This window comes from Anolis sagrei, chromosome 4 (assembly GCF_037176765.1).
Source record: "Anolis sagrei isolate rAnoSag1 chromosome 4, rAnoSag1.mat, whole genome shotgun sequence".
Lineage (NCBI taxonomy): Eukaryota > Metazoa > Chordata > Lepidosauria > Squamata > Dactyloidae > Anolis > Anolis sagrei.
Window position 1 is genome coordinate 198,963,269 of NC_090024.1, and position 12,912 is coordinate 198,976,180.

The 12,912-nt window shown below is 41.4% G+C and overlaps 1 protein-coding gene across 3 annotated transcripts in view; it reads right to left on the bottom strand.

Annotated features, from left to right (window-relative positions):
- Positions 1–12,912, bottom strand: part of IRF6 (interferon regulatory factor 6) — a 58,864-nt gene that overhangs the window by 19,950 nt on the left and 26,002 nt on the right. The window contains exon 1 of one of the 3 annotated variants that reach the window (XM_060772824.2): positions 1,794–1,920. The exons of 1 other annotated variant lie outside the window; for it this stretch is intronic. The gene's annotated coding sequence lies outside the window, so the exon portion shown is untranslated. Of the gene's footprint in view, positions 1–607; positions 689–1,793; positions 1,921–12,912 lie in introns of those variants that run through there. One more of the 3 variants, XM_060772823.2, reaches the window with a different exon arrangement.

A 12,912-nucleotide genomic window follows, 5' to 3' on the forward strand; every position in this document is an offset into this window, starting at 1 on the left:
TTGGCCATGGTCACCCAGGACCCTTCCACATGGCCATATAACCCAGAATATCAAGACAGAATAGCCCAAAATATCTGCTTTGAACTGGGTTATCTGTGTTCATACTACCATATATCCCAGTTCAAAGCTGATAATGTGGGATTTTATTCAGCTGTGTGGAAGGGGCCCCAGTGGCTTTGGCCTCCAGAATCACAGTCAAACATTCAATTCTAAGCCGCACTGTCTCTTGCCAACATTGGGTGCTGCTACACCAGGCATGGGCAAACTTGGGCCCTCCAGGTGTTTTGGAGTTCAACTCCCACCATTCCTTACAGCCTTGGGCCCTTTCCTTTTCCCTATCCTGAGTGGCTGGGGGAGTGTGGTGGGAGCACCTTCTTTGGAGGCTTTTAAACAGAGGCTGGATGGCTATCTGTCGAGGGTGTATTGAATGCAGTTTTCCTGCTTCTTGGCCGGGGGTTGGACTAGATGGCCCATGAGGTCACTTCCAATTCTATGATTCTAGGGACCTGAGACTTCTAGGAATGGTGGGAGTTAACCTCCAAAACACCTAAGGAGCCCAAATTGCTTATCTTTGGGATTGCCTCTTCCCCTATGAACCAGTATGTACCTTGAGATCATCCGGGGAGGCACTGCTCTCTCTCCCAACACGGTTGGTGGGGACGAGGGAGATGGCCTTCTCAGTGGTGGCCCCCCAGCTCTGGAACTCCCTCCCTAGGGAGATCAGACAGGCTCCTACTTTGTCTTCTTTCCAGAGACAACTAAAAACCTAGATATTCCGGTGTGCTTTTGATTAAGCAGTCCACTAGTAATTTTCCTGCCCCTACTTTAATTTCAGCACTTTACGTCGGCCCTCTGATCGTCCACCTTAGCACTTTTTGATGACAGTACCCGCTGCCCTGCCTACTTGTTTGTTGCACTTTCCTTGTTCTCCTTCAGAATGTATTGTACTCATTGAATCTGTTCCTCAGCTATGTTCTTTTTCTCAGCCATATTGTTTTGATGTTGTTTACAATTGTGATTGTATTATATTTTATCTGATATTTTTAATTGATTGTGTGTTATCTGTAATTTTTGGGCTTGTCCCTTGTAAGCTGCCTTGAGTTCCTTTGGGGAGATGGTTGGCAAGGTATAAAAATTAAGTTGTTATTATTCTTATTCTTATTCTTATTCTTATTATTAAGTTTGCCCATGCTTGCTCTGCACTGTAGAATGAATGCTGTTTGAGACCACTTTGATTGCCAGAGCTCAATACTATTCATTTACTCATGGGAGTTATAGTTTTACAAGCTCTAGTAGCCTTCTCTGCCTAAGTACGTCTTGACCAGACCTTGAACTCCCAGGCAGTTCAAGTGCCATGGCAGTGAAAGTGGTCTCGAAGTGCATTGTATATACCAACCCAGGGCGAGTCTTGACCAGGCCAGAAGCAATGGAGGTGAGTTGAGATCCTTGGGCGTGAAAACCTTGGGAGGGAAAGGGTTCCCAGGCGAAGCCAGGAAAAGAGAAACTTTCAACACCCACGCGAACCAAGACAGAGCCGGATAAAGTTTTACATGAAGTTTGAAAATGTCAAGATGTCCAGTAAAGCTAGAAGAGGAGGAGGAGAGCAGACACACCGTCAACTCCTTTCTCAGAGCCATTAAGGCCTTGGGGAAGAAGGAGGAAGAGGAGAAGGAAGAGAGGCGAATTCCTACAGGTAGACAGAACTCCAGGGGAGTTTTAGCGGCAATGCGCGAGGGAGGGAGGGAGGGAGAGGGGTTTCTTCTCGGGGGGCCCCGAATCCGGGCAAGGCTCACCTCTCCTGCGCTCCTGGCCTGGCCTCCGCGGCGCGCCTCGCTCCCTCGCTGGCTCGCTCACCTGGGCCAGGTGTTCCTCCTGCTCTTGCGGCCTCTGCTGCCGGGCCCGCCCTGCTCCGCCTCTCCAAGGGGTGGCGACGGGAACCGGGGAGGAGGCGGCGGCAGCGGCAGAGGCGCAGGTCCAGGCGGAGGCCGTCTCGTCTCCGAGGGAGACTGTCTGGTTTCATTTCCTTTGGCTTGGCTTTATTACCTCGCAGCCCTTGGGCATGTCCAGAGTGTTTTCCTCCTCCTGGCTCTGTCGATGGGGCAAGAGTCTGGACCCTTCCACACAGCCCTGTATCCCCCAGAATACTAAGACAGAAAACATTATCTCAGCTTCAGTGTGGATTCAGATAACCCAGTTCAAAGCAGCTATGGTAGGATTTTCTGCTTGGATAACCGCTGCTCTGAGCCAGAGTCAGGACAAGGGAGGCCAGGGGACAATTCCACCTTGTCTCCTCTGCTATGCTAATATATATAATATTATATATTGTATATACATATAATATTTATAATATTACTAGCTGTACCCGCCACACATTGCAGTGGCCAACCTTCCCTCTTTCTCTCCTTTCCCTCCTTCCTTCTCTATCTCTTTCTTTCTCTTCCTTCCCCCTTTTTCTTTCTCTTCTGCTGTCTTTCTTTTCTTCCTTCTCTTTCCTTCTTTCCTTCCCTCCCTCTTTCTCTACATCTTCCCCCCTTCCTTTGCTCCCTCTTTCCTTCCTTCTTTCCCTTTTTACTTTCCTTCTCTCCTTCCTTCTTTCTCTAACTTTCCTTCCTCCCCCCCTTTTTTTTCCCTCCCTCTTTCTCTCCTTTCTTCCTTCTCTACCTCTTTCTTTCCTTCCTTCCTTCCTTCCTTCCTTCCTTCCTTCCTTCTTTCCTTCCTTCCTTCGGGATGAGAAGGGCAGCATATAAATGTCACAAATAAATAAATAATAAATAAATAAAATATTCTGGGATATAGAGCTGTGTGGAAGGGCCATGAGTCTGCACTCAGATAATGTGAGATTTCCTGCTTTGATATTCTGGGGGCCCTTCCACAGAATATCCCAGAATATCAAGGCAGGAAATCCCACATTATCTGCTTTGAACTGGAATATATGGCAGTGTGGACTCAGATAACCCAGTTCAAAGCAGAGATTGTGATATTTCCTGCCTTGATATTCTGAGCATTCATTTTTTTAATTTATTTTTAGTACCTTTTGGAAACAAATAACGGACTCTAACCATGGATGTCGGATCAATATAGTTTCGGGTTGCTTGAGAGTAACTATTAAAAACAGGCCTAAATAATTAATACTGTACCCCATATTGTAGCATACCCACAACTCTGTATTGACTCAATAGTGAAACACAGTAACTAAGGGGTCTTCCACACAGCCATATAAACTAGGGCACTTCCACACAGCCCTTTATCCCAGAATATCATGTATAGCCATGTATAAATATGTGAGAGGAAGCCACAGGGAGGAGGGAGCAAGCTTGTTTTCTGCTTCCTTGGAGACTAGGACGCGGAACAATGGCTTCAAACGACAAGAGAGGAGATTCCATCTGAACACAAGGAAGAACTTCCTGACTGTGAGAGCCATTCAGCAGTGGAACTCTCTGCCCCGGAGTGTTGTGGAAGCTCCTTCTTTGGAAGCTTTTAAACAGAGGCTAGATGGCCATCTGTCAGGGGTGATTTGAATGCAATATTCCTGCTTCTTGGCAGGGGGTTGGACTGGATGGCCCATGAGGTCTCTTCCAACTTTTTGATTCTATGATTCTATGATCAAGACAGAAAATTCCACAATATCTGCTTTGAACTGGAGGTCCTTCCATACAGCCCTATATCCCAGAATATCAAGGCAGGAAATCATACATTATCTGAGTGTGGACTCAGCTAACCCAGTTCAAAACAGATATTGTGGGATTTTCTGCCTTGATATTCTGTGGAAGGGCCCTGAAGTCTACTGTGCATAGATAAAAACGAAACAATTGAAAGACACATTTCAGGATTTGGTCGCTCTTGATGTGATTTATGGCGACCTTATCATGGGATTTTCTGGTTAGGGTTTGTTCAGAATGGGTTTGCCTTTCCTTTTATTGAGGCTGAGAAAGAGTGAGTATTCTACAGTGTAGGCGCCTATTCAAAGTGAGGATTTGAACCCTGGTTTCCCAGTATCTTGGGGGGCATCAACACACTGTAGAATTAATAATAATATTTTAATTGTATCTATCTCCCCAAGGGGGTTCATTAATGCAGCGTGACCCCATTTTGACTGCAATGGAATCATGAGAGTGGGAGTTTTACAAGATCTTTAACTTTCTCTATTCAAGAATGCTGGTGCCTCACCAAACTAAAACTCCCAGGATGCCATAGCATCAGGTCATGGCAATTAAAATAATAATAATAATAATAATAATAATAATAATAATAATAATACTTTATTTCTATCCTGCCCTATCTCCCCAAGGGGACTCAGGGTGGTTTATAACAGATATTGGCAAATGTTCAATGCCATGAGAAGCTGAACAAAGACAAAAATAACCAACCCCTCAAGTCCCAAAAACAAATCCACATCTACATAAAAAATAACACATTATACTGCAATATTACTGGTTATATATGTAATATATAATATGCAATTATCATATTATATATTATATTGTACTATATTATTATACCACAATATATATAACACAGTACATTATACTATTAGTATTATATAATATATTGTACCTACCTTAAGTTGTAGTATATACAAAATATTATATTATAACATTATGAATATTACATATATTATACCAGCACTATTACATTACAATGTTAGTATTTCTAATAATAGTATTTTTTGTAATAAGTATTGTCAAACAGCATTAATTCTACAATGAAGAACTTCCTGACTGTGAGAGCCGTTCAGCAGTGGAACTCTCTGCCCCGGAGTGTGGTGGAGGCTCCTTCCTTGGAAGCTTTTAAACAGAGGCTGGATGGCCATCTGTCAGGGGTGATTTGAATGCAATATTCCTGCTTCTTGGCAGGGGGTTGGACTGGATGGCCCATGAGGTCTCTTCCAACTCTTTGATTCTATGATTCTATGATTCTATGATTCTATGTAGATTCACCCCTAGTCCAAACTACTGCACTACACTGACTCTCATTTAATGATTTACTTCTCCATTTTGAACTACCTTCCATCCACCTTATTGTAAGGGTTTGCTAGCAATTCCATCTTTCATTTTCTGTTCTCCATGGGAAAAAGTTGAACTTAGTGCAACTGGTTTAACCAGTACACACCCCCCCCCCCCCCACTGCTAGGCTCTGCCTTGAGGGTTCAAGATATGATCTGAACAATAATAACAATTTTTTTAAAAAAATCTAGTCCTCCTATTATTCCAGTATTTCATTAAAACTTCGCAGTTTCCAAGAAAGTAAAGGCGCTATTATTGTCAATCTCAGAATAGTTTAACACTCCCTGTTGACTTGACACAGTTTAAACTAGGATGGTCACTTCTCCCAGGTGACAAAATGTCAGTCCTAATGTTTAGGATTCAGTTACAGAAATTACAACTCAAATGCTTCCAGAGTATTCAAAACTTCTGGATTTTATATTCAGAGTAATATTATCTGGAAGTATAGTGGTTCTATTTACTTCTCTTGGCTTGGATGATGCTTTGATGTGATGTTTATGTTGGTTGTTGCTGTGTTGTCTTTGCACTTTTTGTATATTGCTTGTTTGCTTTGAGTGCTTTATGAGCCACCTCAAGTCCCTCAAGGAGATGGTGGAAGGGTATAAATAAAGTTGTTGTTGTTGTTGTTGTTGTTGTTATTGTTGTTGTTATTGATGGGGCTTTCCTGCTGAATAAGTGTTTTGCATCTATTTATTTATTTATTTCTCATCTTCTAATGAACTCAAGGTGGTATCTAAAAAACTCAAAAGTCAAAGTATTTTCTTTCTAAGGTACTTCAATTTCATGATCAACTAGGTGCAAGTTTCATCAGTAATGACCCTGAAACTAGACCAGCCCTCCTTTTTGTTTTTGGGTTTTGTTTTGTTTTTTTGTTTTGCATAAACTTTCACAGAGTCTAGCCCACTTCCATTAGCTGAAAGGAATGTAGCTCCAGTAGGTATCTTATTGATATGCATGCTGGGACAGGGCGAGATCATGTAAATGCAATAGAAAAAAAAAGCAGATGATTGCAACAGTATTTTAACACACACACACACATATTAAAAATACATGCAGCATAGATAAGCAAATTAATATATGTCTGGCAATGAAAATGCTTTATCCCAAACCAAGTAGAGTTTAACCTCAAAGTGACTTGTAGAGACTAGGGGAAATGTTATTATGATATAAATTGTCACGAGAGTAGAAAAAGTGGCAATGTTTCATAGAAGCTTTATTGTTGTGTGCCTTTGAGTAATTTCTGACTTATGGGGTTTTCCTGGCAAGGTTTGTTTAAAGAGGTTTGCCTTTGTTTTCCTTTGAAGCTGAGAGCGTGATTTATCCAAGATCACTCAGTGGGTTTCCATGGCTAAGCAGGGATTTGAACCCTGATTTGAACCCTAGAGTCATAGTCCAATGTTCAAACCACTGCAGTTTTATTTTTTTTGTTATTTTTACTGTCTAAACTTTATTTGTACCTTGTCCAATACAATTGCTTGATTTTTTTGTTTTTTAATTCCTAAATAGGAAAACAGAACTGTTTTGAGTTCCATTCAGAAGAAGTCCCTCCACTATCTTCCTTTTATCTCACCATCCTGTGTCCACTATTACTGCCTACTAGTGTAGCTGTTTTACTGCACCTCTACACTTAAGTACACAGTCATTCATTAGCAGCCTACTGCAGCTTAAGAATGCTCCCAAGTAGCTTTTACTAGCGGTGATGGCAGCATTACACTGGTGTTTAGGTGGACAGCATGACCAGTAAAAATATAATTAATGTAATGGTTTGCTGTTTTTATGCAACAATACCCACATTTATCTGTGTGACGATTGGAAATCTGTTTGGATTGTCAGGGATCAACACAGCAACTGGCAATGCAAGCATACATTCCCGGCCAGTGCCATATCTCGGGTACTGAAAGATCTCTGCTTCAAACATTGGAGAGTCGTTGCTATTCACAGTGACACAGGAAGCTCCCTTATACAGAATCAGACACAATTTGTCCATTTAGTTCAGTGTTGTCAATTCAGAGTGCATCTACACTAAAGAAATAATGCAGTTTGACACCACTCCCATGACTCAGTGCTATGGAATCATGGGAGAAGTAATCTTCCAAGGTCTTCTCTGCCAATAGTGCTGGTGCCTCACTATACTATAGATCTTCCAATTCCATAGCATTGGCCCATGGCCGTTCAAGTGCTCCTAAATTGCATTAACTCTACAGTGTAGATGCACTCTTAGACTGATAGCAGGTCTTCGACAGATGCTCATGTTAAAAATGTCAAAGGCTTTCATGGCTGGAATCACTGGGTTGCTGTTAGTTTTTCAGTCTAAGATGCTGCATTATTCAGCCTTAGGAAAATTGACCATGCATGATTCAAAAGCTAATGCACAGAATTCAGATATAAAGAGCAACAGAACGCTTCAGCAAATTTCAGTTCCCTCATCCCAGTATTACAGAAGCACATGTTTACTTCCTGCAGCTGTATTATGCATTTTTCCCTTGTAACAGACATTTGACTTCAGCTTGAGTTCTCTGTAGGATTCATACTCTAAGGTGGGGAGGGATGACTCAACAGGGAATCTTGGTTTCGAGAGGTTGCACACTGTAATTTTGCCTAAGTGAATCAGGGGGGAAAGGGAAGAGATTCCTGTTTTTCCTTCTTCCCACACAGACAGTTGTCTCCTTAAAAGATGTTTCTAATTTTGGAAAAGCTGATTTAATACTTAGTAATCAGCTGTATGCCAATGCTTTCAAAAGTGTTCATTGTTCTAAAAGTTTGGACATGAATAAACAAAAGCATGATTTTACTCTTATATTTCGATAGCAACCCCCTCCCCCTGTGCAAACATTCATTTTGTTTGACCCCTGAAATACAAGTGAAGTAAATATATATACTGTCTCCAGAAACCATCAGCACAAAACTGTTTGCAAGGCAATTCCCGGAGATTGTAAAGCCCAGATATTTTTCCTTATTCTTGCCAACTTTGGATCAATGCCATAAAGCACAATATCCCTTTATCATAAAATAAGGGTGTAACTTTACTGCAGGAAGTACACCTCTATAGTACATCAAATATTGTTTATTGTACCTCATAAAATCAGGATGATAACCCAGTGGGCACACACAGCACAGTTTAACATAAAGCGAAGAAATGCTTGACTCTACTGGACTTAAGGTCTTGCCTAACTCTAAAATGGATTATAGACACCACTTTCAAAGAATAAACAATTTAAAAATTATTTAAAAGGAAATAAAAAGTTCAAAACTAAGTAAGGATTTCTGGATGAAAGGAAATGGTCAAAGCAAAGAGGGCCTTTTTCTCTTTTTCCATGGTGAAATCCTATGCAGTATTCACAAACTAGACATAAAAGGGTAAATCTGGTTACATGGTGGTCTAAATTTTGTTGGTGCCACATGCCTCAAGTTGCTTCCAACATATGGCAACCCTAAGGCAAACCTATCATGAGGTTTTCAGGGGCTGAGAGTCTGTGACTCACGGAGAATCACCCAGTGATTGAGCAGGGAATCTAACCTGGCATCCAGAGCTGTCATCCAACACTCAAACCACTACACCACAATGACTCTTTGGACCATGCTGATCTAAAGTACAACTGGATAAAGTACAACTTTCTCGATCTAGATCTTTTCACCATATGTCTTTAAGTTAGGGGTGGGCCAACTGTGGCACTCTCATTCATGGGACTGCAACTCTTAGCAGCTCCAAGCAGCATTGACATGATGGTGAATAATACCAGAAATACAGTCTAAGTTCTTGTATTATTTGGTATTGTCAATACTAGTTTGGACTGCTAGAAATTGAATCGGAGTGCCACAGTTGATCCACCCTTGGCCTTAAAATATATATGAAAAAGAAAAATAATGTGATATAAAAGGTTTCCTTTTTTTCCTCAAGGACAAGCAACTGCAAAAAAATATGCTTAACCTGTCCTTATCTACCCTAAAAAAAATTAAAAGACTGAAACTTTGACATACGGTGTTCATTGTCACATCCTGTTTGGCTTGATTTAATCCAAAAGATACAAAACAATTTTATGTTTTTACAACACCATGTATCAATTCAAAAAGGAGTTGCACTGTATTCAGTAGTTAAGTAGGATATGCTTGATCCTTAAGTGTTTTAACTATCATTTGCAACTCTTTCTCCATTTCATTCAGTGTGGATTCATGTCTCCCGCAAGTTGTGCTTTTCCCAGTCTCACAGTGTGGGACCTTGGCTAGTGCAGGAGGTGATCTTCCAATCTGCCTGCTTTAGATCAGGAATGCCCCATGACTAAGCTGTGATGCATTCCTATAGTATAGTGTGCACTTCCACCTTTCTGCATCACCTGTCATCTTCACCGAGTAAGCAATTGCCTTTTTCCATTTTACTTCAAGACTGCTTTATCTATGATTGTTGAGCATTCCATATCCAGAACTGCTTATTTTTATTGTTGAGCTCTGTGAATGCAGCATTTTCCCTAATGAGTGTTTGAGGATTGGACATTTGTCAGGATACCAAGGTGCTTGTTTATAAAGCTATTGTCCTCCCAACCCTGTTATACATCTGCGAAACATGGACTGTCTACAGACACTCAACTCCTAGAACGATTCCATCAGCCTTGACTCCAAAAAATTCAGCAATTTTTTTGGGAAGACAGGCAGACAAATGTCAATGTGATGAAAAAAGCAAAGACCACCAGCACTGAAGTGATGCTTCTATGCCATCAACTCCACTGGACTGGCCATGTTGTCCAAATGCCCGATTACCGTCCCCCAAAGCAGTTACTATACTCCCAACTAAAGAACAGAACATGAAAATGTTGGTGGTCAGGAAAAGAGATTTAAAGATGGGCTTAAAGCTAACCTTAAAAACTGTGGCATAGACACTGAGAACGGAGAAGCCCTGACCCTTGAGCACTCTAACTGGAGATCAGCTGTGACCAGCAATGCTGTGGAATTTGAAGAGGCAGGAATGGAGGGCGAAAGGGAGAAATGTGCCAACCCCCACCAGGACCACCTTCCACCTGGAAACCGATGCCCTCACTTTGGAAGTATATGTGAATCAAGAATAGGGCTCTACAGTCACCTACATATCCATTGCCAAGACACTATACTTGGAAGGCCATCAAACTCGGACAACGAGGGATCACCTAACATAAGATTCAATACTATGGAATCATGAGAACTGTAGTTTTACAATGCCTTTAACCTTCTCTGCCAAAAACTGCTGGTGCCTCACCAAACTATAAACCCCGGGATCGGGGGGGGGGGGGGGTGTGAATTTTTTTCAGGGGGGGTTTCGGGGGGGCTGAGTTTCGGGGGGGGGGCTGAGTCTGAGTGAAAGAGGGTCTAGCCTAGCAAACCTTTTGTATCATTACCCCAATACCCCCATGCATATGGGATATATTGAGTATGGTGATCAGATCATGATATGAATAAACATAACAGTTTAAATAATGCACCAATAAGGCCTTTTCGCGAACCACCATGAAAATTTCGGGGGGGGGGGGCCTCGGGGGGCTTCAGCCCCCCCCCCCCCCCCGGCTACATGCCTGCCCGAGATTCCATAGTATTGAGCCATGGCAGTTAAACGGGTTTAAAACTACATTAATTTGACTGTAGATGCACCCAATGTCACTGTTCTCCTCAGCAAAAAAGAGAGTTTGGTTCAGAAGCAGGACTTCATCCCCCTATTTTGCTCCTCTCATTTTTATATCAAAGAATTATATACTAGAGGAGCATTTAAAATCTGTTCTGAAATATGTACAGCAATTATTGGGGACTTAAAAATGGCAGAAGGGAAGAATTCAGTGTGAAACCCCTGTTAACAAAAACTGTAGAGAGCTTGAAATGCAGCGATACATCTAAACTTCTGCATGGTCATTATTAATTGATTTTTAAAACTGGTGTTTTAAGTACTGCTGGTGATCTTAAGGATTATACACAATTATTTTTCATTCCTAATCTTCATTAGATGCTGCCAAATTATGGACAGGATCAGTTTCATCTTCTTTATTCTCTTGGGGCCAGGAATAGCAAACCTACTGTTTCATTCAACTCCAGAGCAGTTTAGTTTGTCTTGCGCAGCCACTTCCTGAATTTCCTTCAAGCTTCAGTGCAGCCAACATGTGGAAACATGCTTTGTAAGTAGCCTGAAGGAAATGAATAACCTGTCTTGTCAATTTCTCCCAGGTGGGAAATATCTGTTCTCTCATCTCTGAGAGTAATGTGTGTGACTCACTGGGAACAGCGTAAGATTGCAAGTTTTCTTTTCCTTTGTGCCTTGGTAACCCATTGCAGTTCTCACTATAACATCACATCTGTTCCCTTATCTTCTTGGCGAACATTTGGAACTTTCACACCTAATTCAATTCATAAATCAATCTAATATGGGAGAATTCCAGCATTCTAAAGTTCTCGGGAACTTTCAGCAACTCTGCAAATAAACTAGTTAGTAAGACATACAATATTTATATTTACTGAAAGAAATTGATCTAAGGTGTTACCCTATCCACTCTTAATTCTAAATTCACTTTCTTATAGTACATGGAATACACACGGTGAGTAAATACACACACACAGTGTACTGTACATTGTAGCCCTTAAGAGTGTGGCAAGATTAGTTTGGTTGCCTTTTTCTGCCATGTGAGTCAGCTGAGAGCAGGTATGCAGAAAAAAAGTCATTGTTTTGCATTCCCGCTCTCAGCTGACTCACATGGCAGAAAAAGGCAACCAAAATAATAGACTGCAGCAATAGATGCATAGTTTTTTTGGGTTTTGTTTTTTTTGTCGTGTCAGGGACAACCGCTCCTATTGTGAAAGAATTGGCCGTCTGTGAGGACGTTGCCCAGGGGATGCCCGGATGATTTTTTTGATGTTTTATCATCCTTGTGGGAGGCTTCTCTCATGTCCCCGCATGAGGAGCTGGAGCTGATAGAGGGAGCTCATCCACCTCTCCCCAGATTTGAACCTGCGACCTGTCGGTCTTCAGTCCTGCCGGCACAGTGCTTTAACCCACTGCGCCACCAGGGGCTCTAGATGCATAGTGTCTAAATCACTAAATGTTATATGATCCTTTATCCTCTTTTTTTGCATTGTACCAATTTCTTGGCCTTGAAGTTTAATGAGAAAACATTTTGTGGTCCAGATGAAGCCACAAATGGGATTGTGGATCTTGAGATCACATCCTAGGTTATGTTTGTTCCAGAAATGGGTTGTTGTAGGTTTTTCGGGCTGTATGGCCATGAAAAATACAGCCCGATAAACCTACAACAACACAGTGATTCTGGCCATTAAAGCCTTCAACAATACATTGTTCCAGAAATGATCCCATTAAGAGATTATGTTCTAGCCTGAAAATACAGGTGAGTGAACACCAGAACAGGTTGCATTGGATTGTAGTGGTGAACTCTTCTCCATTTGAATTTTTAAGCAGCAGGTGAACATCTACTAGGAATGTTGTCATAGAACATTCTTTACAGCGGCATTAGGTTGGACTAGGTGATATTTGAGTTTGGTTTTTTTTCTTCAATTTTATGACACTGGTGGAGCTAGCACATAAAACACATAATTAAAGAGATTAATGCCTTTTTACAGCATTCATGTAATTGCAGACTTGAAATGACAGTAGAGCAAATGTATGTACATGCACACATCTTCAAGCCACCTGTCAACTTATGGCAAGCTCATGAATAAGTTTTCTTAGACAAGATATGCTGAGAGGTGGTTTTTAAATGTACTATAGAGCCTACAGTACCAGAGATTCATTGGCAATCTCACATCTAAGTATTAACCAGGGCTCACCCTGCTTAGCATCCAACATCAGGCAGGATTTGATGTGTTTAGGATAAAAGGTAAAGGTTTCCCCTTGACATTGTCTGGTTGTGTCAGATTCTGGGTGGGTGGTGCTCATCTCCATTTCTAA